The sequence below is a fragment of the Canis lupus genome, chromosome 10 (assembly GCF_048164855.1).
Source record: "Canis lupus baileyi chromosome 10, mCanLup2.hap1, whole genome shotgun sequence".
Lineage (NCBI taxonomy): Eukaryota > Metazoa > Chordata > Mammalia > Carnivora > Canidae > Canis > Canis lupus.
Genome location: NC_132847.1, coordinates 16,684,317 through 16,711,247, shown reverse-complemented (window position 1 = coordinate 16,711,247; position 26,931 = coordinate 16,684,317). Strand labels below are relative to the sequence as shown.

Here is a 26,931-nt window from a genome sequence, read left to right as displayed (position 1 = left end):
AAAATTTGCAAATATCCGCCATGTCATCTTTATGCAGCTTAGTAGACAAATACTCTGTTCTGAGATGGAGAGTTTCTCTATCGAAGTGCAGGACTTCACCCTGTCCCAGGTTAAAGCTCTCTCAGAGCTTTAACTGTGTATCTCTTCCTTGTTAGTACTGCCTTCCTCCTTCCCCGATGATTAAAGCCACTTCTCTTTGCTTACCTCTAATTTCTACCGAAATAATCTCTTTCCTCTCCTCCTTCCCTCCCTCCCTTGTGCTCTCCTTCCATTCCTTCTCTTTTCTTCTTCATTAGTCTTTAGAATAAATAAATCAGAAAGTTATTTCTCTTTGACCAACTACTACCAACTGACTTGTAACATTTGAGCCTTAAGTCAAAGTATGTTATCTGTGAATTACCTGGATAAGAATGTACTCGGATATCTACAATGATTAAAGAAAATGTTATTTATCACAAGCACCACATGCAGAAGTTCAGAACTGGGGATGGAAGGCTTGGGCAAGGGAATATTGGAAAGAATTGTCCAGGTGTACATTGGGTACACATGAGAGTGACATGGGAATGAAGAGGTATGTTGGTAGTTTTTTGTGAGGAAGCTCTTTGGAAAAGAGGGTGAAGGTTAAGTTCAATTCCATTAGACTCTGAGCATATTGCTGTTCTGTCCAGAAACTGGTTGGGAAGATAATACAGTTGATGTTGAGTCCTTTAATGCATAGATTCCACGAGAAGCTATTGTTATACTTTATGTGAAAAATTATAGTGTGTACACAAAAAAATATAGCTCTCGAGCTTCCATTGGAAAATGTTATGAAGATACAATAAAACAAAACATAAGCCAGCCCAGTATAAGCCTGAAAAACAGTAATAAGTGAAAATGACTGCTAATAGCATGTTGTCAGTGATATAATGTTGCTGCCTTTTGGGTGTCAGAACCGGACCTTTTCTGAATTTATTATAATACTCACAGGGGGAAATGCTGTTTGTTACTAGCTTCTAGAGCATCTGGTAGGGTAACCTTTAATTCTGCTTAAATGGAAATCGACAAAGCAGATACATGTTATGCTGGTTCTTGAGAATTAGTCCCTGGGGAAGGCTCTTCTGATTCAGCATTCCTGAATTATGTGCCATCTTCAGAATAAGGCTTGAACATCAAATGACCCTCAATGGTTCAATCTGTGTAAATAAATCTAAGCCATATGAATCTGACACAAATTGCTTCATTCAGTGAATTGAGTGGTTGCCAGGGACTGCCATGGTCGAGCACTGCTTAATATATTGACTTCATGGATCTGAATCCCCTGCTTATATAAGGAGGTAAAAGTTAGCGGTCATCAGAGGTCCAGATCACATTTTGAATGGATAATACTGTCTTGTTGGATTACAGACCTTGAGAGAATACGAAAGCTAAAGCGGGAAGAATTCCTTCCTTTCAGTCTAAAATTATTATTCTGGTGTGAAAATCTGTGTTTTAGCATCCTACAGAAGAGGAGTTATTTTGTAGGGGGCATTTCATATGTACGACAGCTAGACTTTATTATGAAAATTATTTTCTTTTTCCAGCAGCCAAGCTACCAGGGAGACTTCGTAAAAAAGAAGAAGAAGAAGAAGAAGAAGAAGAAGAAGAAGAAGAAGAAGAAGAAGAAGAAGAAGAAACAAGTTTAACTAGAAAGGGAAACCGCTTTCTCTGTCTTCTCTTTCCTTCATCTACAGCAATCTCTGTGTGACTGAAGAAATAACATCGAGGTGGACCTGGTGTTGTTAAAACTTTCTCCTTTGTTCAGGAGCTGAGTTTTAAAATAATTGAGGTGAAGGCGAGTTCCAGAACACCCCACAGCCCTAGGTGATTGTCAGATGTTCAGTTTGTCACTGTGGAAGCCCTGGAGAAGTATCTTGGTTGCTGCTGGCAGAGGTTATCAGGTGGGTTGGGAGGAGATAAAGTAGAAAGAAGAAAAGGATGAGAATCGTTTTATGCAAATAACACAATAAGAAAGAGGAGGACAAATGCAAAGGCAGGTGGCAGGGGGAAGTCTGTCAGCATTTTGTGTGGAAATGGAAGTGGAAGGGTGTGGGAGAAAGGCTGACTGGTGCAGTGGAGGAATCAGATGATGGCTTCGTCGGCTTCTGTTTCTGCTGTCACTATTGTCATGATCACCAGCTCTTATTTGTGGGACGCTGGGTCTTGTCAGGGTCCTTCTCAGGTACAGGTGTCTATTCTCTCATTTTCCAGGCCCACGGATTTCTTCAAAATATAGGGCATGTGAAGAGTCGCTTGGCCTGGGGGCCGGGAGATCCTCCACCGCCTTGGAAGTTGAGATCAGCCAGGCGCCAGGGGCGACCCAGGTAACTTTCTCTTTGTCAGTTGGAAAGAACAAGAGTTAGTTCCTGGGTGTGCCTTTGGGAATGACTGAAGTGACTCGGCACTGTGGCTAACACCGCGTTGGGCATAGAGCACACTGGTCTGTCAAGTTTCTTTTTTTCCTTCTCTAGTTAAACTTGTTTCTTTATCCATGATTAAATTTTAAAAATTACTCCCAGCTCGAATATTTAACGTAAATATTTCCCTTCTCCTGAATTACGTGATTTGGGGGTTCTTCAGTAGAAGTTGTGTTTTTTTGCTCTGTCCTTGTTATCATTTAGAAGTGTTGAATGTAATACCTTGCATCTAAGCAAGTGCTCATAACTTTTATTGAATTAATTATGGTAAGGTTAAGGCAGTAACAACGTTTTTGAAAATAAAGCTTTTCAGGTGGGACAGCTTTCAACGAAGCAAGATATTATAGGTGACAAAAATGTTATGGATGGAACCTTTCACAGCCATAGTTTCTCAGGGAGAAAAAAAGGTCAGGAACTACAGCTAAAGGCAGCCTTACCACATGTGGGCTCCAGACTGATAACAAGTTTCTTTTCTAGAGCGCAAAGTATTCATTGGGTTTTGCTCAGAACATCAAGATCTCAGTGAGAGTCTACGGGCAATACTTCACCTATGAGAGAATTCTGCTGACCTAGAGCAAATAAATGTTGAAATTGTTCACCACCTTTCCGAGTGGCCTGCCACACAGAAGGACTGACATGAGGATGCTCTTTTTTCTCTCCACTTAAGTAATACTTTCCTAGTAATAATGTTTTCATAGTCACATTTCATTTCCATTCACAGCAGAAATTTTCTCTTATTACCTTTTATACTTGGGTTCAATAGGTGTGCACGTTTCCAAAAGAATAAAATGAAATCCACCGAGTAGACAGAGACATGAAGGAGACAGATTTTTATGTCTTTTTGGTCTTTAATACTTTTATACTTTGGGTAGGAGGTCTTAATTCACTAATTCCACTCCAGTGGGTCCTGCTGATAATGGAAGGCTAAGTTGAATGTGGGTAATTTAGAATGCCACAGACCACTTCATCAAAAATGTTAGTTATTGTAAAAAATTGGCTGCCCTCACTAGTGTTAGATTCTATTTGTACTAGTGGGTGAGAAAGGAAGACAGTTATAGGAACAACAAAAAAAGCCTCATACTCAGAAACTAGTCCCTTTCAGTTTAGATCTGGTTTCTGTATTTCCTACATAGTCTTGTGCTAATTCCTGCGCTTCTGTTTCATCATCAATAAAACAGGGAAAGTAAAAGGAATTATCTTGTTGGATTTTTGTGAGGATTAAATGAAATAACAGAGGTTGGAGAACCCAGAAGAATGTTAGGCCTAGAGTTGACATAATATTAGTGGTATGATTCCTGAATGTTGGTTATAGTTTTTTGGATTTTAAATTTTCTAATCTTGTAACTTCTTTCTTCTTCATGATAATATCAGGACGTGGGATCCAAAGTTGGGGAATTTATGAGTGAGTGTGTATGTGCAGCATGTATGATTTTTTTTTCTCTAGGCGAGTAAGTAGGTTTTATTTCAGATAGTTAGAGTTATTAACTTTGAAACATCCTTCAGTAATCCAGTTTGAAGAAGAGCCAAACAATAAAGTATCATATTTTTCATCGAATGGGATAATGTCCAGTGGGCATGTGACATAAAAGAATGTATTATGCAATGAGGATATAAAATTAAATGTGTGTAGATGGATAAGGAAGTCCACCCAAAAGGATAATGACTTAGGAGTTCCAGAACTTTATAGAAGACGTGGGTTTTTTAAAAAAGATTTTATTTATTTATTCACGAGAGACACAGAGTGAGGAAAAGACACAGGCAGAGGGAGAAGCAGGTTCCCCACACAGAGCCCAATGTGGGACTCAATTCCAGGACTCCAGGATCATGATCTGAGCCAAAGGCAGATGCTCAACCGCTGAGCCACCCAGATGCCCCTACAGAAGAGATTTTGTATGTTGTTAAATATACTGCAGTAGCTTTTTTCTTGCTGACATCTTATTAGATCTTCATACTCCTATTCAAAATCTGAAGATTTCAAGTATTCTTTTCAGATCCACAGTGGAATAGAGGACAGCATTAAAGACTAAAATCAGGTTCTCAAATTGGATTTCCAGGGACATGATGGCAAGGAAAGTAACAAGTAGGCTCCTTGTTAACTGTTCGATAGTGCAGAAAAAGACGATCTGTCCCTAAGTAGATTGGCAGAATTTAGATGCAATTGAGGCATAGAAATATTCTTAAAGAGGCGTTTTCTTTTTTTCAGGTTGGCCTCACTGAGATAAATCAAGCTATTTTTTTATGTAAGAGTGGACAATGTGTTAGAATGCTTCAGTTCAATATTCTGTATTTTTTTTCTCACTTAGAAAATAACATGAGCTTCTTTAGGAAGACCTGGTTGTCCTTCATGACTGTGTCACTAATAATAGGCTGTGGGCAAGTAGCTTGCCATTGCTGAACCCCAATTTTGGTTAAATGGTAAGAACCAAATGCCAAGTGCAGGTAGGAGGGCAGTATTAAATGGGTGAACTCCCTGGGAAGTAGGAGCCAGGCACCAAATGTTAGCCATTGTTCCCTCCCTTCCCCTAGAATCCCTTTCACTATTTATTATATTCCACATATGAGTGAAACCATATGATGACTGTCCTTTTCCAATTGACTTATTTCACTCAGCATAATACCCTCCAGTTCCATCCACGTTGAAGCAAATCGTGGGTATTCGTCTTTTCTGATGGGTGAATGGGGAAAATTAGAGCAGGAGACCAACCGCTAGAGACTCCTAACTCTGGGAAACAAACAAAGGGTTGTGGAAGGGGCAGTGGGTAGAGGGATGGGGTAACTGGGTGATGGGCACTGAGGAGGGCACTTGATGGGATGAGCACTGGGTGTTATACTATATGTTGACAAATTGAATTTGAATTTAAAAAAAATGTTAGCCATTGTTATTGTACGTACTACGTCTAACCAGACTGGCCAGCATTCTTTCACTACTCTCCTTATTCCTACCTATTTTGCATTTCAAAGCCTGCAAAAATAAATGAACTCCTCCAAAGATAGGAAGTTAAGGATTTCAGCAAATCATCCTAATTTCTCATTATCCTTAGCACTGTAAGGGACTGTGAGCATGTGAAAAAGAGAAAGAAGAAATTTCGCTTGGAGGTTACCATACCCCCTCCCTCTGTATGTTCATTCTTGAATGCTTTCGACAATGGTAATCACCTGAAAGGTAAACACATAGCAAGGAGGAGTGAGCACATTTTGTTACTTAGAGGACGGATGGTTAGCAACAGATGTTTATTCAGTCTTACATATATTCATATTTTACATCAGTTTCTTGATAACTCTATGCATTTTTTAAAAAAGGAGCATTTAAATTTGCTACAGATGTTTCCTGAAAACCATTATTAGAGTGAAGAGAAACTGCATTTGGAAGCAATTGTGCAAAGGTTTAATTTTTATTTCTAAGGGAAAATGTGTGCATGCAGTAAAAGTAATAAAGGAAAGCTGAATTTCCCTTGAGGTATACTTGGCTGAATAAAATCTGCTACATTATCCTTCAATCAGCCACTTAAAAATTTTAATTGTGTAGACTCTTAATCACAAGGAAAGTAACCTTTGCGTGAGCTTTCCTTTGTGGAGGGGAAGGGGAGGGCTACCATCTTTTTTTCTTCAGCTCCTTTGGAGGAATCCTGTCTTATTTCAAAATTTCTGTGTGTCTCCTATGCTCCTCCAGGCTCTAAGCTTTGACTTTCAGGCTCATTATGCTGTATTGCCTAGGAAAAAAAGCAGAACAGTAATGAACAGGGTTTAAACAAGCAGGTACTTGGTTACTGCAAAATGCCTCCAAGCTAACCCCACTCTAAATCCCTGTAGTGTGTACAGATGGGTCCCAGAACACTTGCTGTTCAACAGTCCCTGACTCAGCAAACCTAATGCTGTTCAGGTCCCTCTCTGTGGCTCATTCTTCCCTCTTTCCCTTAAGTGTCAGAGTGACACAGCATATGCCATTTTGGAAATGCGTTGCAAGTTGGTACGAGATGCAGATCTCCTGATTTTCTTTTTACACATTCAGTGGCAATCAAGGGAGCTCTATAGTGTGATAAAGTTAGAAGATGATGATTTTATGACTCTTAAAATTTGACTTTCCACATATCTCATGAAAGAACTTGCACTTAATTGAGATTCATGTGGTTTTCTGGGTACAGAATGAATTGGTAACTGTGAATTCAGTGAGAATCGATGAAGACACACTTCCACCATCTGAGGGATGCAAGGGGCAAGGCTAATTACCCAGAGAATATCAGCAAAGCATCTCTTAGGACAATTCAGCCTAGTATTGGTACTCCATACCATTAGTCTCTTCTATGGCTTTCCTGGGTGAAGTCTGATGCTGAGATGCTGTGCCTTTTAGTGTCTCTGCCAATATTTCTTGTCACTAGGTGCCAGCCATATTAGAACAGGGTCATGTCTTTTGTCTTGAGTCATCCAAAGCCAAAGGGAAATGTGAACACAAAGCACGGGGACATCTCATGGCAATTTTTGCTTACTTTTAAGGAACAGTTTTATTGAGGTATAATAGACCTATAATAAACTACTCACCTTCTAGTGCACAATTTGATGTTTTGGTATATGAACATACCTGCGAAACCGCCACTACCATCCAGACAACAAACACACTCATCACTTTCAAAATTTTCTTTGTCTCCTTGGCAATCCTTCTCCCATTCACGAGCAGTACCTGATCGTTTTTTTCTTTTTTGTCAGTATACAATAGTCAGAATTTCCTAAAATTTTGTATAAATAGAATTGTGTTTTATGTACTCTTTTTGTGTCTTCTTTCGTCCTGCATGTTGATTTTGCTTCACGTATGTTGTTTATAACATCAGTCATCTCTAATCTTTTACCACTGAATAGTATTCCATTGTATGTTTATACTCCAGTGGGATACATGTTCTTGTGTTGATGGGCATTTGGGTGAGTTCCAGTTTTTCGCAATTTCACATAAGGATGCTGTGAATATGTGAATGCTTGGCTTTGCTGCCTCCTCCAAAACAAGAGGTACAGACTTCAGAGAGCTGTGTCTCCTCCTTGCCTTTCCTGTTTTTGTAAAATAAGTAAAATAATTGTACCTATCTTGCAAAACTGTTGTGAGGGCTGCCTGGGATAATGCATAATAAAGTGCTTACTAAAGTTCCTGGCTTAATAATTGTTAGTTTTTTAAACATTATTATCATTATTGTTATTGTTTACTTGTAACATTTGCTATGATTTTCCTCCATTTGCATTGGCTTCCACTCACCCTGTGCCAAGTAGTACCTCTTAAAGCATGTAACACGCTGAGGCTGAAATGTGTGACTCACAGTTATCATTAGAGTCTGTGAGCAGTCACATTGAAAATGGATATTATCTTAAATCTGGGCAAGAAATTATTGGCAAAATAATCCCCAAAGTCTGAATTCAGCAATTAATTTCATCAGCTGTGAAAAATATTAGAATTATTTCATCCTTAGAATCAACCAAAATGAAGCAATTGTTAATAAATTGAGAGAGAACATCAACCACTATGCCAAGAGAAGCCCAGCTGTGTGTTGACAGGAGCCTTGGCAAGACTGGGTGTGATGGTTTGGGATGGCATGCCATTCGTTCACAGCATTTCCACAGCTGGCAGCCAGTGCTGTCATGAGCTTTGCTGACAGGCAGTAATCTAATGTGCTATCCCATTTATTCTATTTTTTCTCTTCAGCTTCCTTTTGGTTTAGCATTTTGGCATTTGTATTCAGTCCGTCACATTCCATCTTGTTGACTTTTTTGGCCTTGGAATAATTAAGATTGTGAATCTTCACAGTGAGTTTGGCTATTGTCTATTTGCCTGTCTGATCACTATCTCAGTCAATAACCGATTAGCACTCCTCTCCCCCCCACCCCCCCAGGAAGTCCGTGGATGCCATGGCCTCTTGTATATATGTCAGGGTAACTGACACTAAAGTCAGTTTCCCAGGATGTATATGACAGCATCTGCACATTCTAAGGGCTTATTTGGAAAGGATAGTGTATGCCAAACTTCCTAGTGTTTTCTTGGCATCTGGTTCTTGTCTAAGTTCTAAGAAAGAGAAAATATTCTGAACAAATGCCCAACGGGCTTTTCATAAAAAAATAGTCTCCTTCTGATATACTACTTGTTTCGTCTCTGGCTCCCCGCAACCTCCAGAAGGAACGTGCCATGAAGGTGATAACTCTGGCCCTTTCATTTACTGCTATATTCCTAGTATGTCAAACAATTCCTTTTAAGACTTCAATAAATATTTGTTGAATGAATTAATGAAATCATTCAGTAAATATTCTGAGCATTGAATATTGTGCTTGAACCTGGAAGTATCAATTAACTCTAAAGACTAGTTTCTTGTCCTGATAGAGCATATATTTTAGATAGGGCATGAGATACAGTAAGTGAAAAATACTTACAGATTGGGATTATAGATTATGATTAACCATTATGAAGGGTTATTTGATTAAATGATGAATGATTACCTGGAGGGGATGGCAAAGCCAAATGGGGAGATCTAAGTGATGAGAATAAACTAGCCACATGGAAAGGGAAAGGTCAATCATTTAGACAGCACAAAATTGCAAAGGGGAAAAGGGCTTGGCGTATCTGAGGAACAGCGAGAAGACTGATGTGACTTCAAGTAAGCAAAGAGGTAAAAGCGATGAAGTTGGAGAGGTGTAGGTGAACTACTTTATGAGACCGTGTGGACCATCACATGATAAATTGTAATGGTAAGTTGTTGGAGCATTTTAAGCTGGAGATGACATCTGATTTATGGTTTCCAAGATCATTCTAAAAGCTACATACAAATTGTATTGGAAAGGATTGAGTAGAAACAGGAGAGTCAATTAGAAATTTCCAGAGTCCAGTGGCTTTGCTAAAGTGGTGGCATTGGAGATGGAGAGAAGTGGATTGATTTGAAATACACTAGAAAGAAGTACTGACTCAATCTGATGATAAATTCAGTACATGGAGGGGATGCATAAAAGTTGAATGAAGAATGATTTCTAGGTTTTTGTAGGTATACTTAGGTAGTTGGTCAGGCCATTCAATGACTAAGAGGTGGTACCATTCATTGAGATGGCAATGACTTGAAGAAGATTCTCCAGAGAACCATATAAATGGAGAGGGAGGGTGGCAGGAAGGAAAGGAGAGATTGATTTTAAGGAATGGATATAACTATGAAGCATGAGAAGTACCAAGTTCTAGAGTCAGCAAGCCAGAGACCAAGGAAAGCTGGTGATGTTAAAATTCTAGTATAAGGGCAGAAGACTGATGGCCTTCTCAAGCATCCAGCAAGAAGGGTTCTTTCCTTCCTTCCTTTTTTTTTTTTTAAGATTTTATTTATTTATTCGTGAGAGACACACAGAGAGAGGCAGAGACATAGGCAGAGGGAGAAGCAGGCTCCCTATGGGGAGCCTGATGCAGAACTCTATCGCAGGACCCCAGGATCACGGCCTAAGGCAAAGGCAGATGCTCAACTACTGAGCCACTCAGATGTCCTGAGGAATTCCTTTCTACTTGGACTTTTTGTTCTATTCTGATCTCCAAATGATTTGGACAAGTCTTACCTCCCTTAGTGGGGATACCCTGCTTTATTTAGTCTATCAGTTCACACGTTAATCTCATCCAGAAATACTCTCACAGAAGCACTCAGAACAATGTTTGACCAAATGTCTGGGCACCTGTGGCCCAATCAAGCTGACATATAAAATTAACCATCATAAGAGCTAATGCTGATAGGTGCTGACACCCCTCAAAGTGGGGAGGAGGGTGATGTGTGCATTTATCAGATCAAAACCAACCTGGTTAGCCTCCCCCATGAAAAAAAATCAAGAAAATAAGAGAAAGAAACAAACAAAAAACCATTATAGAGGAACAGATTGTGTTTGGACCCTCCTTGCTTTGTTTTTAGACATATTCAATTTGAGGTATCTGGAATCCACAAGTATGGGTTTTAAATTACATGTTTGATATTATGAGTCAAGAGATTGGAGGTGAGGTCTGAGCTGGAGGCAAAAATTTGAGAATGTGGTGGTGATGGTTAGTTTGCCTACCTAATGGCAATCTTCCCTTCTACCTTATGGATATAATTTTTATTTGTTTGGTAATAGAAATAGGTCCACCTGTGAAAACTGTACTGCCCATTTTTCCTTGCACCTAGCATGGTCACATGACACAGTTCTGGCCAATAAAATGTATGTTGCAATTGTTGTGAACTAGTTAGATGAAAACTATTTAAAAGAGCAGCAGATTCATTGGCCTTTGGTTATTTGCCTTTTCCATTCTTCCTGATTGAAATACTAACACAGCTAACTTCTGATAACAAGGTAGAGAGTGCCTGTTACAGAAGGCTGAATGAAATGATTGAGCAAGCCTGGAATATAGTTATTGTATTGACCCTGGACTATGTATCCCCAGATGTCCTACTTCCAGAGAAAAGCCAAACCCTTCATGTGTTTAATCTAGTGTTAGATATCTGTCCCTTGTAGCTGACTACATTCATTACTGATAGAGGGTGTCATTAGCATAGAGATAGCATATTAGGGTGTTTTGAGCTGTAAGCAAGAAAAATATGACTTAATAACATTTTTAATCTTGTATAATTGGAAATTACAAGATTTCCAGTTCTAAGAGATTCCAAGACTAGTTGTTCTAGGGCTCAGGAAGGATACAGGAAACTGATGAACTTTTCCTATTTTTACTCTATCATCTTCTGTTTTGGTTTCATCTCGTTGACTTCCTATTCATGTCCAGTGGGAGAGTAAACAACTTTCCCACAAATGTCAACATAAACATAAATCTTAGCTTCACTCCATGGAGACAATTTAGGTGACACCCTCATCCCAAATCATTGGCATAAGAGGAATTTGCTGATTGGCTTGACCCTGGGTTTTTAACTAATCACCAGCAAGCAAGAAGAGATTACCCTCATTGACTTGGACAATTCAGGAATTATTTCTGAAACAGGGTAAAAAATAAAATTCTATTGCTATTATATAGTGGGGAAAGATTGGGATGGATGTGGAAGATTTAAGCAAATGCGAAATATAGTTTTCCCTTTTAACTGATCAACATTCAAAATTAGCTCCTTTTCAAATAAATATGCACCCTGAAAATGCTTACACCAGCATGAAATACATTCAGTCTTCCCCAAAATGGGACAGATCGAAGTCTCCAATGTTTTGATTCCAGAGCTATGGTTGGGTCAGTGTTTTTCCCATCACATCTAAGTGTAGCTCCTCATTGTATTAATATTAAACACAGTTATTACCTGTCTTCACATTCAGTAGAAAGTAGTAGAGAAAGCACAGGAGAAGCATAATGAAAATTCTTTCTGGAAAAGGGCAGTAGTACACACAGCTCACTGGTACCCAGCATAAGCCATACATAGCCTGCTTATTGGGAGCGATGAGAGTTTTCTGACATGGTAGTATAGTGACTTCTTTTGTTACATACAGCAGCCTCCGAATAAACTCACTTATCAGTTCTCTTCTTGTTTTGTGCCTCATGTTGTGCCCCAGGAAGATCCCTCTTTTGTCTTTCATCTGAGGTAAACATTGGGTATGATACATTTTGTAGGGCTGTACAACTTTAGGTGATTCACTCCAGATAAGCGTGTGTTGAAGGGATTTAATATTTAAGTTGTAGCTCTTGATGGGCAAGCTTAGTAATTTTCACTGTGCAGTACCATACCGGGAGATGTTAGTGTGGTCCTGGTTTTTGAGTGTGAGATCTTGGACTCCTAGTAACAAGTCTCTGTTTCCTAGAATCTTAGTTTAATGCCTCCCGTCTGTGTTTGGCTTGTCCTTGGAAGAGATTTGAGGCCTTCGTTTTGGGTTAACGGACACAAGTATGTTTTATTCTTTATCAGGCAGAGAATACTCAATAGAAGTTGTCTGAATCTCATGTTTTTCTTGTGCTTCAATTTTATATCTTTCCAAATCACCTACCTCCCAATCTTTACAAGGATTTATATTTGAGGTAGGTAATTCAGTTCTTCCAAGCTACAAAATTCCATGATTTTGGAATACAGAAAGGGCCTTTCTTAATGAAACTATTTTTTTTCTTCCTTCTGTGTTTATAGTGGACCACATTCAGCCTGTTTGTCTCTTTCTTGTAAGACTTCATTGATTTCCTCAAGAAATGTTAAAAAATACTCTAAACACATTTCTTACCAAGTCCCTCATTGCTATAGACTTGTTAGGCACATTGTCGGGGTTTCAACATAATAGAGACTATAGTTAACTGACGCCTTCAAAATGGTATGATAAAATTGCCAGAAAGTAAGAGTAGAGTAAATAGTAGGGTCTTCTCTGTTCTTTTTTAAAATTTCTTTTTTAAAAAATATATATTTCTTTTTCTTCTCAGTCCTTTACCTATCATCTTCTATTAAATTAGTATGTTTTCTGCAGTGCCTCATTTCCTGGTATTAAAATCTATGTTAGTTAAAGCACTCTCAGCTGAAAATACAGAACATTTGCAATGGGGGCACAAGCCACAATTCAATCAGGGCTGAGCATCAGCCTCAGGCTGCAGTGATTCAGGGTTATATATGGCAGCCAAAATAGCCCAGTTGGAGATAATCCTGGGAGATTACAATCCTGGAGCTGTCAGGGGGCCATTATGTAAAGCCAGAGAAAGAAGCCAACTCACTGGAAGATAATGTCAAGGGCTGGAGAGAAACCAAGTTCTAATGACATCACTGGACCTCTGAATCCAATCATATATGGAGCCAACATTATTTCTGGCCTTCTCAATTAAGTGAATCAATAATTTTTTTCCCTTCTTAAGCTTGTTAGAACTAGAGTTTCTGTCCAATTCAATAGTTTAGACTGCTGGATTGGTCTTAATAATTGGACTATGGGAAGTCACTCAAATTCATCTGATTAAATAATTTTAGAGATGAAAGGGACACTTAAAATTAATTAATCTGACGGCTTCATTTTTATGATGCGAGCTCACATAGTCTGGCCATCTGTAGCCACAACTGGGGTTCAACCCACATTTCTTCCCAGCCATATTTTGAAAGCCCTCAATCTGACAGTTGCCAAACCAAATTCTCAGAACTCAAAATGAGATAAACAAGAAGACATTTACTGTTCCTGGGAGAAAAAAGTTGGAAAAAAAACCTATGGACTTGGGTTTGGAAAGGAAGGGACATTGTGACATTTTATCTTCCTCTCTCAAATGGGCATAATGGATAGTTATCTGCAAGAACTGACTCTCAAGAATCCTCACCCTTTGCTGGCTTCTGCCAATTTTTCCAGGATCCCATCTGCAGGGCCCTGAGCAAGTGAGGTTTCAAGTAGAGAGTATTTCCAGTATCTAGCAGACTTTGCTTAGGTTTTAACTTTAATTTCACCTTGGCTATTTAAGGGAATACCTGGTAGCAGCTTATTGGAGAATCCTTCTATCTCTTCCCAGGAGCCAGTCCTGGGAGAGGTTCATATAGGGGTGTCTGTAAGTCCACTAACCTGGTGGACTTTTGTTTATGATCTTGTGATCTCTTCAGAGTGGAAAGACACTTCAAACAGAAGATCAGTAGACTAAGTGCTCTTAGTAAGAGTAAAGGAGGATAGACATGAGTAATAGGAGTCACATTAGTCTTACCGTCTTTTATTTTAGGTACCTATAGCGGTTTAATTTTTCATCAGTCTTTTGTGGTGAATCTTTCAATGAAAATACTTTCACATTTTGCAGCTTTTTGGAGGTTCCTGCATGCCAATGAAAATAGATACCCTATTCTGTGTGTTCACAGCAAGTGTTCACTTGCTTTCAGGTACACTTAAATGACCAATCTTATCAAATTGGAACATTCCCCATAATGGTCCTTGTAATTCTAGGTTTCTTAGTAAGATTTTGCCATTTAAAAAAATATTTTATTTATTTATTCATGAGAGATACACAGAGAGAGGCAGAGACTAGGCAGAAGGAGAAGCAGGCTCCCTGCGGAGAGCCCGATGGTGGGATTCGATCCCAGGACACAAGGATCGGGACCTGAGCCACAGGCAGATGCTCAACCACTGAGACACCCAGATGTCTCAGATTTTGCCATTTTTGTAGAAATCTACAGCCTTCAGGATTACAGTTCTTAGACATAAAGTAAGATGCTGGGAAGGTGGTATACTTAATTCTTTGAAACTTGAGGATTCTATTTCTTTAGCTAAGCCATGGGTCTCTTGGAAGCAGATTAATAACTAAGAGAGATGTGCCCGTAGGTTGAGAATTTTGTGGTGTCTTACAGTGTACCTCATTGCACAGAAATTTTCTTGAGATGGATGGGTGACCTAGTATCAATCTAACCCATGCCATGACCAATTTAGCCTAGCATAGGTATCTTGGAGATAGGTGGCCAGCACTTTAACTGCTTTTAAGTGCTCGATCCGTCCCACCAAATTTGTGACTTTAGTTTCTGAGAGTCTCATAAGCAATAGATCTATTATTCCTTTTATGAGAAGATGTCTTTATTATGGCAGATTCCCTAATGGCTTTTAATAGTCTGAGGAAAGCCTACTTAGATTTTTATGTGCCATTGGTCAAAATAGTTCAAGTTTCTTGTTTTATTTCCCCAAGTCCCCTAGCTGTTTATGCTATGGACTATCCTTAAGGCTTTGTAAGTCATATTGTTTTCTTAGATTGGGGGTTATATGTTATTTTCCCTTGTTGAAATAGCCCTCCCTAATTCAACCAGACATACTGTTTCTGGCTGCCTGTGTACAGCTCCTGACACCTGTCAGGACTGCCCAATGGTGTTTACTTCGTAGATGAGGTTGGCCACAGACGCACATGTTGTGGTCCACTGAATCTCACCCAGAATAATCTGGAGCCTCTTACACCCCAATTTTCCACCCGGAAGGATTAGGGCAGGTAAACTTGAACACAAAATAAGCTGATCTCCATCTGAGAGAAGCCCACCAGAGATCTGGGAAAGTATGAGAATAGGCAGCCAACCAAAAGGGCTCTGGGGCTACCTTTGCCTGTATTTAGGAGCCATCCCTGGAATCTTCAGCAGCTATCTTTCACTTCCTTCTGGGCTGCCAGAACTGCCAATGACAGAATTAAAACAACTAAGTAATGAGTTTGCCCCCCTTTATTTAAGGAAAAATAGTCTATGGATTGGGGGACTAAATGCCTCACAAGCAGAGCCAAGAGATCTGGGGCAAGAGTGAGCTTTATAGAATGTTAGCAGAGGCAATGTAGAAACAGGACCTGATTGGCTAGAAGATCAAGGATTTCCTGATAAGCCTAGCAGGTATTATCTTCCAGGGTAAGATAAGCTAGCAAGAGCTGAGTCAGAGAACTATGCTTGGTGGATGTTAGGTTTTCTTGATGGATTCTTCCCTTAAGTGCAGCCTGATTTGAGTATAGACTTTTATAATGTGAGGTGGGCCACTGGTCTTGATACATGAAAGAATTTTATCACTTCCTACCTTGTCTGTTTTCTCTTAGTTCTTTTTGCTGTCTTGGTTACTTTCATGTAGGTTCCTTCACATGTATAGAAATCTTTTACATGAATTCTTAATCTTGAGAGATCCCATTGGTGTGGTTGGGTGTGCTTCACTATTAGGATGATGGGGTAGCTAGCTGTCTTGTCGAGGAGGATAAAATGTATTTTTCTGGAGATCTTTTCTTTAATAGGGTTAACTTTATCCAGATAAGAATCCTACAATATCCAGTCTTCTCATTAGGCTCTTTATTTCCTTCTACAGAACAACATTTTTTAAAAAGTGCTGTTAAAGTTTTGGTCAGATGTTTCACAGCTCAGAGTCAGAGAGGCCTTAAGTAACTGAAGGTGATATATAAATTCTTTTACTATAAAATAATCTGAAAATATCTTACAAAGTAAAAAATCTTTTAATAAATTATGGCCTTTAGACATTTGAAAAGACAAATAACCCTTCTCATGGGATAAAACTCTTGCACAATGAGGATAAGAGTAAATTCAGTAAGTCATCAATAGTGAAATCAGGAAAATGCTTCTTATGTCATATATCAGTAGCAAACTTGAAAGAAACTTACTATTTTTTCCCTAGCTTTTATCTAAATATAAAAGAAGAAAAGTAGTATGAAATCAAGGTAAAAACATTGACTAAACCTCAAAGGGGTCATGTCAGTGTGTAATTGTCTTTGAATGATTCCTATGAGGTGGGAGGGTAATATTTCCTGGTGGGGGCACCTTTCCTTTGCATTACTCAGTATAGCCCGAAGCTGATTTATTGTATTAGATCAGTGGTTTATTTGTCTTTTGTATAGCTGCCTGGGTCTGGCTCAGTATAGCATTAAATAATACTATAATTTGTACCTTTCTTTTTTGTATACTGTCTTATTGGATGAAAAATCAAAATGTTGGAGTTATTACCTATGTAATTCATGTAAGTAAGGTCCAGTCAGTTAATAGAGAATTATACCTATTGTATATTTTTATTACTGTTTTAATGATCCTTAGTACTGAACTCAGCTTTTATTTTTTGGGTCGTATCATGTCAGGTAAGGAGGCAGTAAATGCTCCATCTGTTTTATCATTAGGTTAGCTGTTTCTTTGCAAACTGCTGTTTGGTTTGGGAAAACAAGAGCTTGTGCAAGATGACAGTTGCCTTTACTTAGCATACAAATGTTTATGGTACTATTAATTGTGGATTTCTTTGCCTTTCAAAGACTCAAGAAGTTTGGAATTCTAATCCAATTTTATGCAGATTCAACAACAGTAAATAAACATTTTCTAGATATGTAGAAGAGTTCTTCCTAATTGACTGATACATTGCATTATTACATATATTATCCAGAATTCCAAATTGACCATTATGTGTTCCAGAAATTAAAGCTTGAGTATTTTAGATTGGCAATGTTTGAAGAGGTTAGGGACTAGAATATATAAGTGGATTCAAACCCACTGTTAGGTGGCAGCAGGGTTGAAAAGCACTACGCAAAATTTTCATAAAGTAAAGCAGAAGTGAAGAAAATCCACAGGCTACTTATTTCAACTACCTCTGAGAACACACATAAAGTAACTGCTCAACTTGAAAATTCTTTCTGCCTTTTCAAGCGTCACCTTAAAAATCTCTGATGATCTTAATGTGCATCCTCAATCTGCGTCTGTCCAAAGGTAATATTTAAATTAAAAAAATCTAAATATTAATTTAAAATTTTACATCTGCTATTAACTTTAATTAGGCATGCAGTAAATGCCTGCTGAAAGGATGAGTGGTATGAAATCAAACAAGAGGCAAAACTGTTCAACCCTTGGGGTGACAAAATGGAGCAAGTGCCTCAGGAATGAAGCTGTGGGTCCTGCTTCTCCCTCTCTTCTGACCATACAATGGTAACAAAGAGGCAGCTGGCTGGATAGAAGCTCTGCCAGCTGGTAAAAAAATAAGGAAAAGGAGAAAAATCCCCTTGCACTCTTTCTCTGTGGTGGTCACTCTCTCTCTCTTTCATATAGAGATAGCAAGATTCTCCATCCCTCCCTTCCCATCTCCCAAATCACAGCACCTAACATGAAGGAGCTGAGTCCACCTTTGCCTCAGTGTCTTTCAGGCTGTTCTGATGTTTATTTTAATCTATTTTATGATATTCACTATATGAGAGAAAGTAGAGACTACCATGTACCCCAACTTTTCCACATTCCCTATTCAATAGCTGTCAATATGTTGTGGATGGAGCCCCTACCACTAAGCGTAGTGGGAGTTTGGGTAAAAATGCACATTTTGAATCACATCTGTAAATTACTGAATCAGAAGTTCTGGGAGTGGCCTTTTAAACAAGTTTCCAAGGTAACTGTCTTATACTGCTGAGTCTAAGAATCACTGCTTTATGTGTGAGACTGCTTTTAGATACTTATTAACTGCTGCCATGTGCACAACATAATTTATGGCTCTTATCTCCAATAAATGTATTTATTACCTGGCAGAGATGCACTAATGAGTAAGGAAAAAATAGTAATATATTAGAGGAAGAAGGAGAGGTACCATGTGATGGAGAAGTTGAGCCTGTGAAGCTGAGCCTTCATTCATTCATTCATTCATTCATTCTATAAATTACATGCCAAAAACTGTTGGATGCCTCATGAGTATTTAGTAGCTATTTGGTCCTTTTACTCCTTTTTGTGTCTAATATGTTTCACAAGGACCTTGCTTTTATATTTAGTTTCATTTATGTTCCTTGCTTGTTTGTCTTACTCTCTATAATAGAATTGAATATCCCTAAATAATGCAGCAAACACATATGACAATATAAGAGTCATTTCTAAATAGCACTAACCCAGAAATGATCTCATTATGTATGCAAGTAGAACAGTACTTGAGCTGTCTGAAATCGGGGTTCTGAAAGTGGAGTCTGGAGAATCTTAGGAACATATGGGTTGATGACCTTTGAAAGTAAATGCAAAATTATTTGTATGGTTTCCTTTCTGAGGATGAATAGCTTTTGATAGAGTCTCTAGAAGACTTTAGAGCTAATAGTCTGGATTTCATAACTTAATGCCTGCAATAGTCAGGCAAGTAGACTAGATGGCTGAAACAGTCCCCGGATAAGAGGCTATTGATGGATGTTCTGGTAAACAGAGAATATAGGGAATGCATGTGTCCTCTAAAGGGAGCCTCTCTGCCTCAAGACCATTGTTTTGCACTGTGAGAATTCAGGCCCTAATGACCAGTTATTGAGATTTTTCATGCAGTCAAATATATGATCCTTCTTTCCTTCTTTCCTTCTTCCCTCCCTCCCTCCCTCTTTCCCCCTACTCTCTCTTTCCCTTTCTTTCCCTCCTTCCCTCCTTCCCTCCCACCCTTCCTTCCTTCTTCCTTTCTTCCCATCCTTTGCCCCTCCTTTTCCCTTTTCTCCTCCTCCTCCTCTCCTTTTTTGTGAAACTCCCTATATATTTTCACTGGATGTAGGACTCCAGGTTGATAGTTCTTTTATTTAAACACTTAAAAAAATGTTGGACAACTCCTTTTTAGCTTCTGTTTTTTTCTGATTAGAAATATTTGAGGATTTGAATTGTTGCTTAGAGGTAACATATTGTTTTTCTCGCTGTTTTTACACTTTTTTCTACTTTTTTTTAGTTTTCAGAATTTTGATTATGATATATCAGAGGATGTATTTCTTTGCATTTATTCTGTTTATGGTTTTTTTAAAAAATAGATTCATGTCATTTTTCAAATTTGGGAATATTTCTGCTACTATTTCTTCAAATATTTTTTTTAGCCCCAACCTCTTCCTTGTTTCCTTCTGGGATCTCAGTGACCCAAGTGATAGATCTTTAATTATTGCTCCACCATTCCTGAGGCTATGTAATTTACATTTTTTATCCATTTTCTCTTGGTTCAAATTGGGTAATGTCTATTGATATATCTTTATGTTTACTGACGTTCCTCCCCTCTGTTATCTTCATTCTGCTCCTGAGCCAATTTAGGGAGTTTTTCAATTTCAGTTACTTACTTACTTACTTACTTATTTTATTTATTTATTCATGGGAGACATAGAGAGAGGCAGCGGGAGAAGCAGGCTCCCTGAGGGGAGCCTGACATAGGACTCCATCCCAGGGCCCGAGGATTATGCTCTGAGCCAAAGGCAGATGCTCAACTACTGAGCCACCCAGGCATCCCTCAATTACTTTATTTTTAGTTCTAAAATTTTTATTTGGCTCTTTATTATGTCTTCTGTTTCTTTGCTGGAGCTCGGTATTTTTCCATTTGTTTCAAGAGTGTTTGTAATTTTTTGTTGGAACATTTTTGTGATAACTGCTTTAAAATTCTTGTCAGATAATTCCAGCATTTGGATTATCTCAATGTTGGCATCTGTTGATAATCTTTTCTCACTTGAACTGAGAATTTATTGGCTTTTGGTATGACACATAATTTTGGATTGCATTCCGGACTTTTAAAGTATTAGGTTGTGATGCTCTGGATGCTGTTTAAATCTTGTATTTTACCAGGGAACAGACCTGTTGAGGTTCAGAAAGCATGACTTGGCCTACTTTTGTAGATGGATTGTAGTTCCAATGTCAATTTAGTCTTGAGACTTTTGCAGTGTTACTTAGATTATCCTGCTTGTGCTGCTGAGGCCAGGTGGACCCCTGAGTGCTATTGTACAGTTCACTTTTCAAAGCGTTGGCTGTATTGATGTTAGTCAGTTTCACACATGGGCTGCTTGGGGGTGTGACTGTGAGTTTATGCTGAGACAGAAGAATCTCTTTCCCCAGCCGGCTTCTCTCCTTAATCTGATCTCCTAATCTCCCCAGTCTGATCAGGAGGAGGTGGAGAGCCTCCTTTTGGCTGACCCTTCCTTGGTGCAGGGCAGGGACTTCATACTGCCTGATGCAGAAGAAGGAGTGATGCTGTCTGTTTATGTTCTTGTAGAGCAAGATGGGCTATTGGGTAAGGCAGGGGAGAGGGCTCAGCCTCTTCTGTAGTTATTGCGTAGTAGGGTTGGTTGGCAAGACTCTACTCCAGAGTATCCACAGCACCCAGGGAGGGGCAGGGAGGAGAACACAATGCAGCCTCTGCTGGATCAGTGCAATGTGGGGTGTTTGACTTGGGTCTGCCGCAGAGCCTCTGCAATGCCTGGTGGGAAGAGGTATTGGCAGTTTCTTTTGTGGTGTTTGCCTATAGTAAGGGAGATAGGGTTAATGGGTTAAAGGGTCTGTCCTGAGGGGTGCCTTCTTCCCCATGCTTTGGCTAGCAAGAGCAGTCTCTTATTTAACTTTTGCATTTGTGTTGGGTTGTTTTGGGGTGTAGGCTGCTCTAGTGTCAAGGCCAAGAAATAGAGGAGACTAAACCAAACCAAACCAAACGAGGGAACTCACCACCACATTGTTCCTTGAAGCTACAGGTTCTTAGGTAGTTTGCCTTATCTATCCCTCACTGTCTTCTGATAGTTGCTCTGTGTGTTTTGTTTCTACTGTTGTGTTGTAATTACTGAGATTAGCACTGTGGAATGTGCTTACTCCATCTTGTCTAGAAGGCTTGGTTCCTTTCTGGTGGCAGTGTATATCCTACTTTGTAAAAAAGTGAGTAGGCTATGAGGTTCTAACCTAAACATCTTCAGATTCTTGATGAATTTTTTGTCAATCACCATAAGTATAAGATACCTGTAATTTCAAACACTTAGTGAAATAAATTCATTATAAATATGACATTATATGTGCTGGTAATTTAGGAATATAACTTAAATAATTTCACTCTACTGATTTTGCTTCTCAGGTTTTTAATGCAACGTTTTGGATACACAGAAAGATACATGAAGGGCAATTTTCTCTTCTTCGTTTCTCTCCTTTTGTCTCTCTCCTACAAATTACCTCTTCTCTGAGGGGACTATCTGTTGTGCCTTAGACATCATATGTATGGGGTGAACTGTGGGACCCAAGCTTGGCCAAGTGTGTGCTCTCTCTCAAGATTTGAACCATGAGCAGAGGAACAAACATGACTGAATAGATTTGAAATTTATCTCCTGTGGCAGCCACAGGACCCTGCATATAACTTTTGTTTTAGCTTAGATTTCCCTGAAAGAGTAGAGCCTAGCACAGGGCTTGTGGGCAGAAAGTATGTTTTGGGAGGTGGCTCTCAGCAAAAGTTGCAGAGGACAGAAGGAGGGAGAGTTCAGTTAGAGCTGCATTTTCTCCAGATCACTGCCTTAGGCGACTGAGATTGAATCTTGCTAGGGACCATATGTGGAGCCATGTGGGAAGCAGCTCAAAATTACCCAGTTGGGGTATAGAAGAGGGTCATATTTTTCAGCGGTTCACATCTCATTATTTGCCACATGAATTGCTATTCCTTCACATCTCCATATTTTTGTGCGTGTGCCTGAGTGGGCTCTCACGAGCATACTATGGAGCCGAGAAGCCCCCGTACAGAGGGGGCTGTCACATTATACCTATGTAGTTGTATTCTATAGCAATGACTGGAATAAAAAGTTGACCCAAGAGGATGTGAAGTGGGGCTATGTCATCTCTAAGCCACATTTCCATCAGTGCCCCTTTTCAAAGCCTCATGGATACCTTGTTGTTCCTCCTCACCTAATGAGCCATTCTCAGATCTATTTATGATGAATTCTCTCTCTCTCTCTCTCTTTTTTTTTTTTTTTTTTGCATGTGTTAGCCAGAACAAGTTTCTGTAGATTGCAACCAAAGAACCTTGACACTTCCATTAATCCATTCTCTTTCACTGTGAGATAGTTTCATCTGTGGCAAAAGTCTGTCTCCTTTGCTGAATCTTGGCATGTCTATCAAATGCTTGAGCTCTGCTTCAAGGACCATATGCGTGTTGTTAAAATAGAATCTTCTGGCCCCAGATGCTGAAATTTCCCTGTTAGCTTCACAGTTAGGCCTGACTTATTTACATAGTATTTAATGACAGGCAGCACTTCAGTTTTGAATAGATGTAAACAGGCAGCAAATTGAAAATACACGTTAAAGAGATACAGGTGGATGTTATCGCGTAAATAGTATTTGGTTTTCTGAAATTACAATTATGACACTCCTGAATGATCTCCGATCCCACTGTATTATAATGTGACAGATGTATATTGCTGTGATTTCTCTAGTGATGCTCGCTGTTGCTTCCTTGTCATCTTTAATAACAAAGCAACTGGACAGATTAAATTGAAAAGATTTATTCTCTGTGAATGCCGTAGTCAAAGCATGCTGTCATAGTAACAGGTTAAAGCGTTTCCACTCAGAGGTTATTATGCACAATAGGGTGGTACAGCTAGCAACCTCTTTACATCCCATTGTACCAATGACACAGTATATGCATTTCTAACTAGGAATTGATGGAGAGGCCTTTTGTGATGACTAGCCTCAAAAATTTGAAATGCTAATTATATTGAACACGCTAAAAAATGCCAGTATCATCAATGCACTTGAAATTTTACAAAGTAAACAGATCGGCACGAACAGTACCCAGATTGAGACCCAGAACATTATCAGTCCTGTATAAGCTGCTTCGTTTCTCTCTCACATCACAATTCCATACGCTGTATAACCACTATCTGGACTTTTACCACAGTAAATTCATTTTGCCTGATTTATTAACTTTTTGTGCATTTATATTTTTTGTTGAGGTATAACTTATGTTTAGTGAAATAAATCTTAAATGGTACAGTTGAATGAGTTTGGGGAAATGCACACAACCACATACCCAATAGCTCTATCAAATATAAAACATTCCAATAACCCCAGATTTCGTTTTTGTTTCTCCAGCCAAAAAGAGAAAGCAACCCTTTTCCTGAGAGAAACCACTTCTCTGAAATCTTTTGCTATAGATTAAATTCTTTTTTTTTAAAAATTTTTAAAATTTTTATTTATTTATGATAGTCACAGAGAGAGAGAGAGAGAGAGGCAGAGACACAGGCAGAGGGAGAAGCAGGCTCCATGCACCGGGAGCCTGACGTGGGATTCGATCCCCGGTCTCCAGGATCGCACCCTGGGCCAAAGGCAGGCGCTAAACCACTGCGCCACCCAGGGATCCCTAGATTAAATTCTTGACATTCACATAAATGCAACTGTACAGTACATATTCTTGTATTTGGCCTCTCTTGGTTCATCACAAAGTTTTTGAGATTTCCTTATGTTGTATGTATACTCAGTTTGGTTTTTCTATTGATGGGTAGTATTCCCCAATATAATTGGCTACTCCAACATCCCACAACAAAAGATTGGATTCAAGTATAATTTTACTTCTTTTTTTTCAATCTCCATAAATTTCATTTAGGTTGTTGTCTAAGATCTTACATGTTGTCTAAGATCTCTAGTACAGTGCCACATAGACTTCTTAAAAGTCAATATCCTAGTGTTATTCACAAATTAAGGGGAAAGAATTCACTGGTTCACTATTAAGTATAATGGTAGCTGTAGATGTTTTTAAGAAATAGGAGCCCTCGGGGATCCCTGGGTGGCTCAGTGGTTTGGCACCTGCCTTTGGCCCAGGGCGCGATCCTGGAGTCCTGGGATCGAGTCTGGTGTCGGGCTCTTGGCGTGGAGCTTGCTTCTCCCTCTGCCTGCTTCTCCCTCTGCCTGTGTCTCTGCCTCTCTCTCTGTCTATCATGAATAAATAAATAAATCTTAAAAAAAAGAGAAAGAAATAGGTGCCCTCTATGAGATTATGGTGATTCCTTTATATTTCTGGTTTGATAATGGGGTTTTTGTTTTATTGGTGAATGAGTGCCAAATTTTGCTAAAAATTCTTCTGCAATGTTGACATATTCATGTATTTCCTTTTATTCAGTCAATATGATGAATGACATCAATTTATACAAATGGCAAATTAATTTTGCATCCCTGGGATAAATCTCACTTGGTAATGTTATGTTATTCTTTTTACAGATTTTCAGTTATGATCAGCTAATATTTTTTTGAGGGTTTTTATGTTCATGAGAGATACTGGTCTATAGTTATTTTTAAATAATATCTTCACTAGATTTCGTATCATGGTTATGTCATCCTCACAAAAATGTTAGGAAATATGTTCTCCTGTATTTTTTTCTAGTATGTATAAGAATTAATTTTTTTTTCAAATATTTGACAAAATTCTTTAGAGAAGCCACTTAAATTAATCTTTTTTCTTCTTAAATGTCTGATAGAATTCACAGATGAAATGATATGGACCTGGAAAGTATTTAAGTGAAAAGTCAATTTTTAACAGACATATGGCTATTTAAAATTTTTCTTTGTTCTTATGTCCCTTTGGTAATTTGTGTATTTTGAGGAGTTGCCCATTTTACCTTAGCTGTCAATTTTATTATAAAGGTACTTTTTAACATATGTAATATATGTGGTGATATTCCTGATACTGACAATTTGAATTTTGTCCTTTCTCCTTGATCAGTCTTACTAGGTATTTTTTAATCATTTAAAAAATTTCAAAGTATTAACGTTTGGCTTTATTAAAGTTTTCTATATGATCTTTGTCAATGATTTCCACTTGTTGTCTTTGCTGTTTACTTCATTCTATTTATTCAAGTTTAATTTATCCTTGTTTTTCTAACAAAATAAAAAGTGTTTTTTTAAAAAAGAGTAGTAAAATTTTAAATCCTTAGCAAGACTTGTCAAGGGGAAAAGAAAGGAAAGCACACAAATTATCAACATCAGGAATCATAAAGAGGGCATCATTAGGTTTATAAACTATAGATGTCAAAATGAAAATAATAAGATATTATGGATAACTCTATGCCAATAAATTCTACAATTTGGATTAATGGGCAAGTTTCTTGGAAGGCAGATATTACCAAAATGAACACAAAATGAAATAGAAAATATGAATAGTGCCATATTTACTTCAAAAGTTGAATTCTTTTAGGGCAGAGGAAGAGGGAGAAGCAGGCTCCTTGCTGAGTAGGGAGCCCAATGAGGGGCTCAATCCCAGGACCCTCGGATCATGACCTGAGCTGAAAGCAGACGCTCAACCAACTGAGCTACCCAGGCATCCCAAGAAGTTGAATTTTTGATGACTAAATCCCTCTTTCCTCCTTGCAGGTGACTCCATCCTTGATGTCTTTCCCCAGGCATTCTAACAAATATTTTTAAAAGATATAATTACAATATATACAAGCTTTTTTAGAAAAATAGCCAATAGAGGAATGTTTAATAATTTTCTTTGTTTTGTTTTTTTTTTTTAGGGCCAGTATAACCTAAATACTATAACTTCTTAAAGACAAAAAAATAAAATTTCAGACAAATATCTGTTATGAAAGCAGGCACGAAATTCTCTTAAAAATTAGCAAATCAAATCTAGTAACACATAAAAAGGATAATACAACATGATGAATTAATTCATTCCAAGAATCAGTGAGGTTGATTTGCCATTTTAATATTATACATTATAATTCATCTCATTAACAGAATACAATAAAAAAAATCCATGTAATCTTCCATTATATGCAAAAAAGAATATAACAAAATTTGATATTGTTTAAAAACATCACCTCTCATCAAATAGAAGGGAAGTGACTTAATATGATAAAAGTCATCTATGAGAAATCTATGGCTAGTATCATACTTAATGTTAAAACATTAATCCTTTTCCCTTAAATTTTGGAAAAAAGCAAAAATATCTATTCTCACTATTTCTATTCAACTTTTGCTAGAAGTCCACACAAATTCAGTAGGGCAGTAAAACAAGATAAACAAAATACAGATTGAAAAACAAGTAAAACTGTCATTATTTGAGGATAACATGATTGTGGTTCCAGAAAACTCTGTGGTATTCATAAGAAAAATAATTACACTAAAAAGTGTATTTTGAAAGATCAAGAATATAATATTAATATATAAATCAATTATATTTCTATACAGTTTCAAAACCCATTTGAAAATTAAGTTAAAAGATCAATACCATAATAATAGTATTTAAAAAAAATAATAGTGTTTAAAAACATAAAATTCTAAGGAGTAGATCTAATGAAAGGTTTGTAAGACCCCTACATGGAAAACTATGATACACAGCTGAAAGAAATAAAGTCCCCCCCCCACTCAAATAAAGTCCTAAATAAATATATGATATCTTGTTCATGAATTGG

General features: G+C 38.1%; 2 long non-coding RNA genes across 5 annotated transcripts in view; one reads left to right on the top strand and one right to left on the bottom strand.

Moving 5' to 3' along the window:
- LOC140641264 (uncharacterized) overlaps nucleotides 1-26,931 on the top strand; it is a 322,998-nt gene that overhangs the window by 179,691 nt on the left and 116,376 nt on the right. For 2 of the 3 annotated variants that reach the window (XR_012037805.1, XR_012037808.1), the window contains exons 4-5: nucleotides 1,563-1,919; nucleotides 2,230-2,342. This is a non-coding gene — a long non-coding RNA (uncharacterized lncRNA). Of the gene's footprint in view, nucleotides 1-1,562; nucleotides 1,920-2,229; nucleotides 2,343-2,912; nucleotides 3,249-26,931 lie in introns of those variants that run through there. The other variant, XR_012037807.1, reaches the window with a different exon arrangement.
- Nucleotides 5,625-26,931, bottom strand: part of LOC140641265 (uncharacterized) — a 38,431-nt gene continuing 17,124 nt past the window's right edge. Inside the window, exon 4 of one of the 2 annotated variants that reach the window (XR_012037813.1) lies at nucleotides 5,625-6,145. This is a non-coding gene — a long non-coding RNA (uncharacterized lncRNA). The remainder of the gene's footprint in view (nucleotides 6,146-26,931) is intronic. The other variant, XR_012037814.1, reaches the window with a different exon arrangement.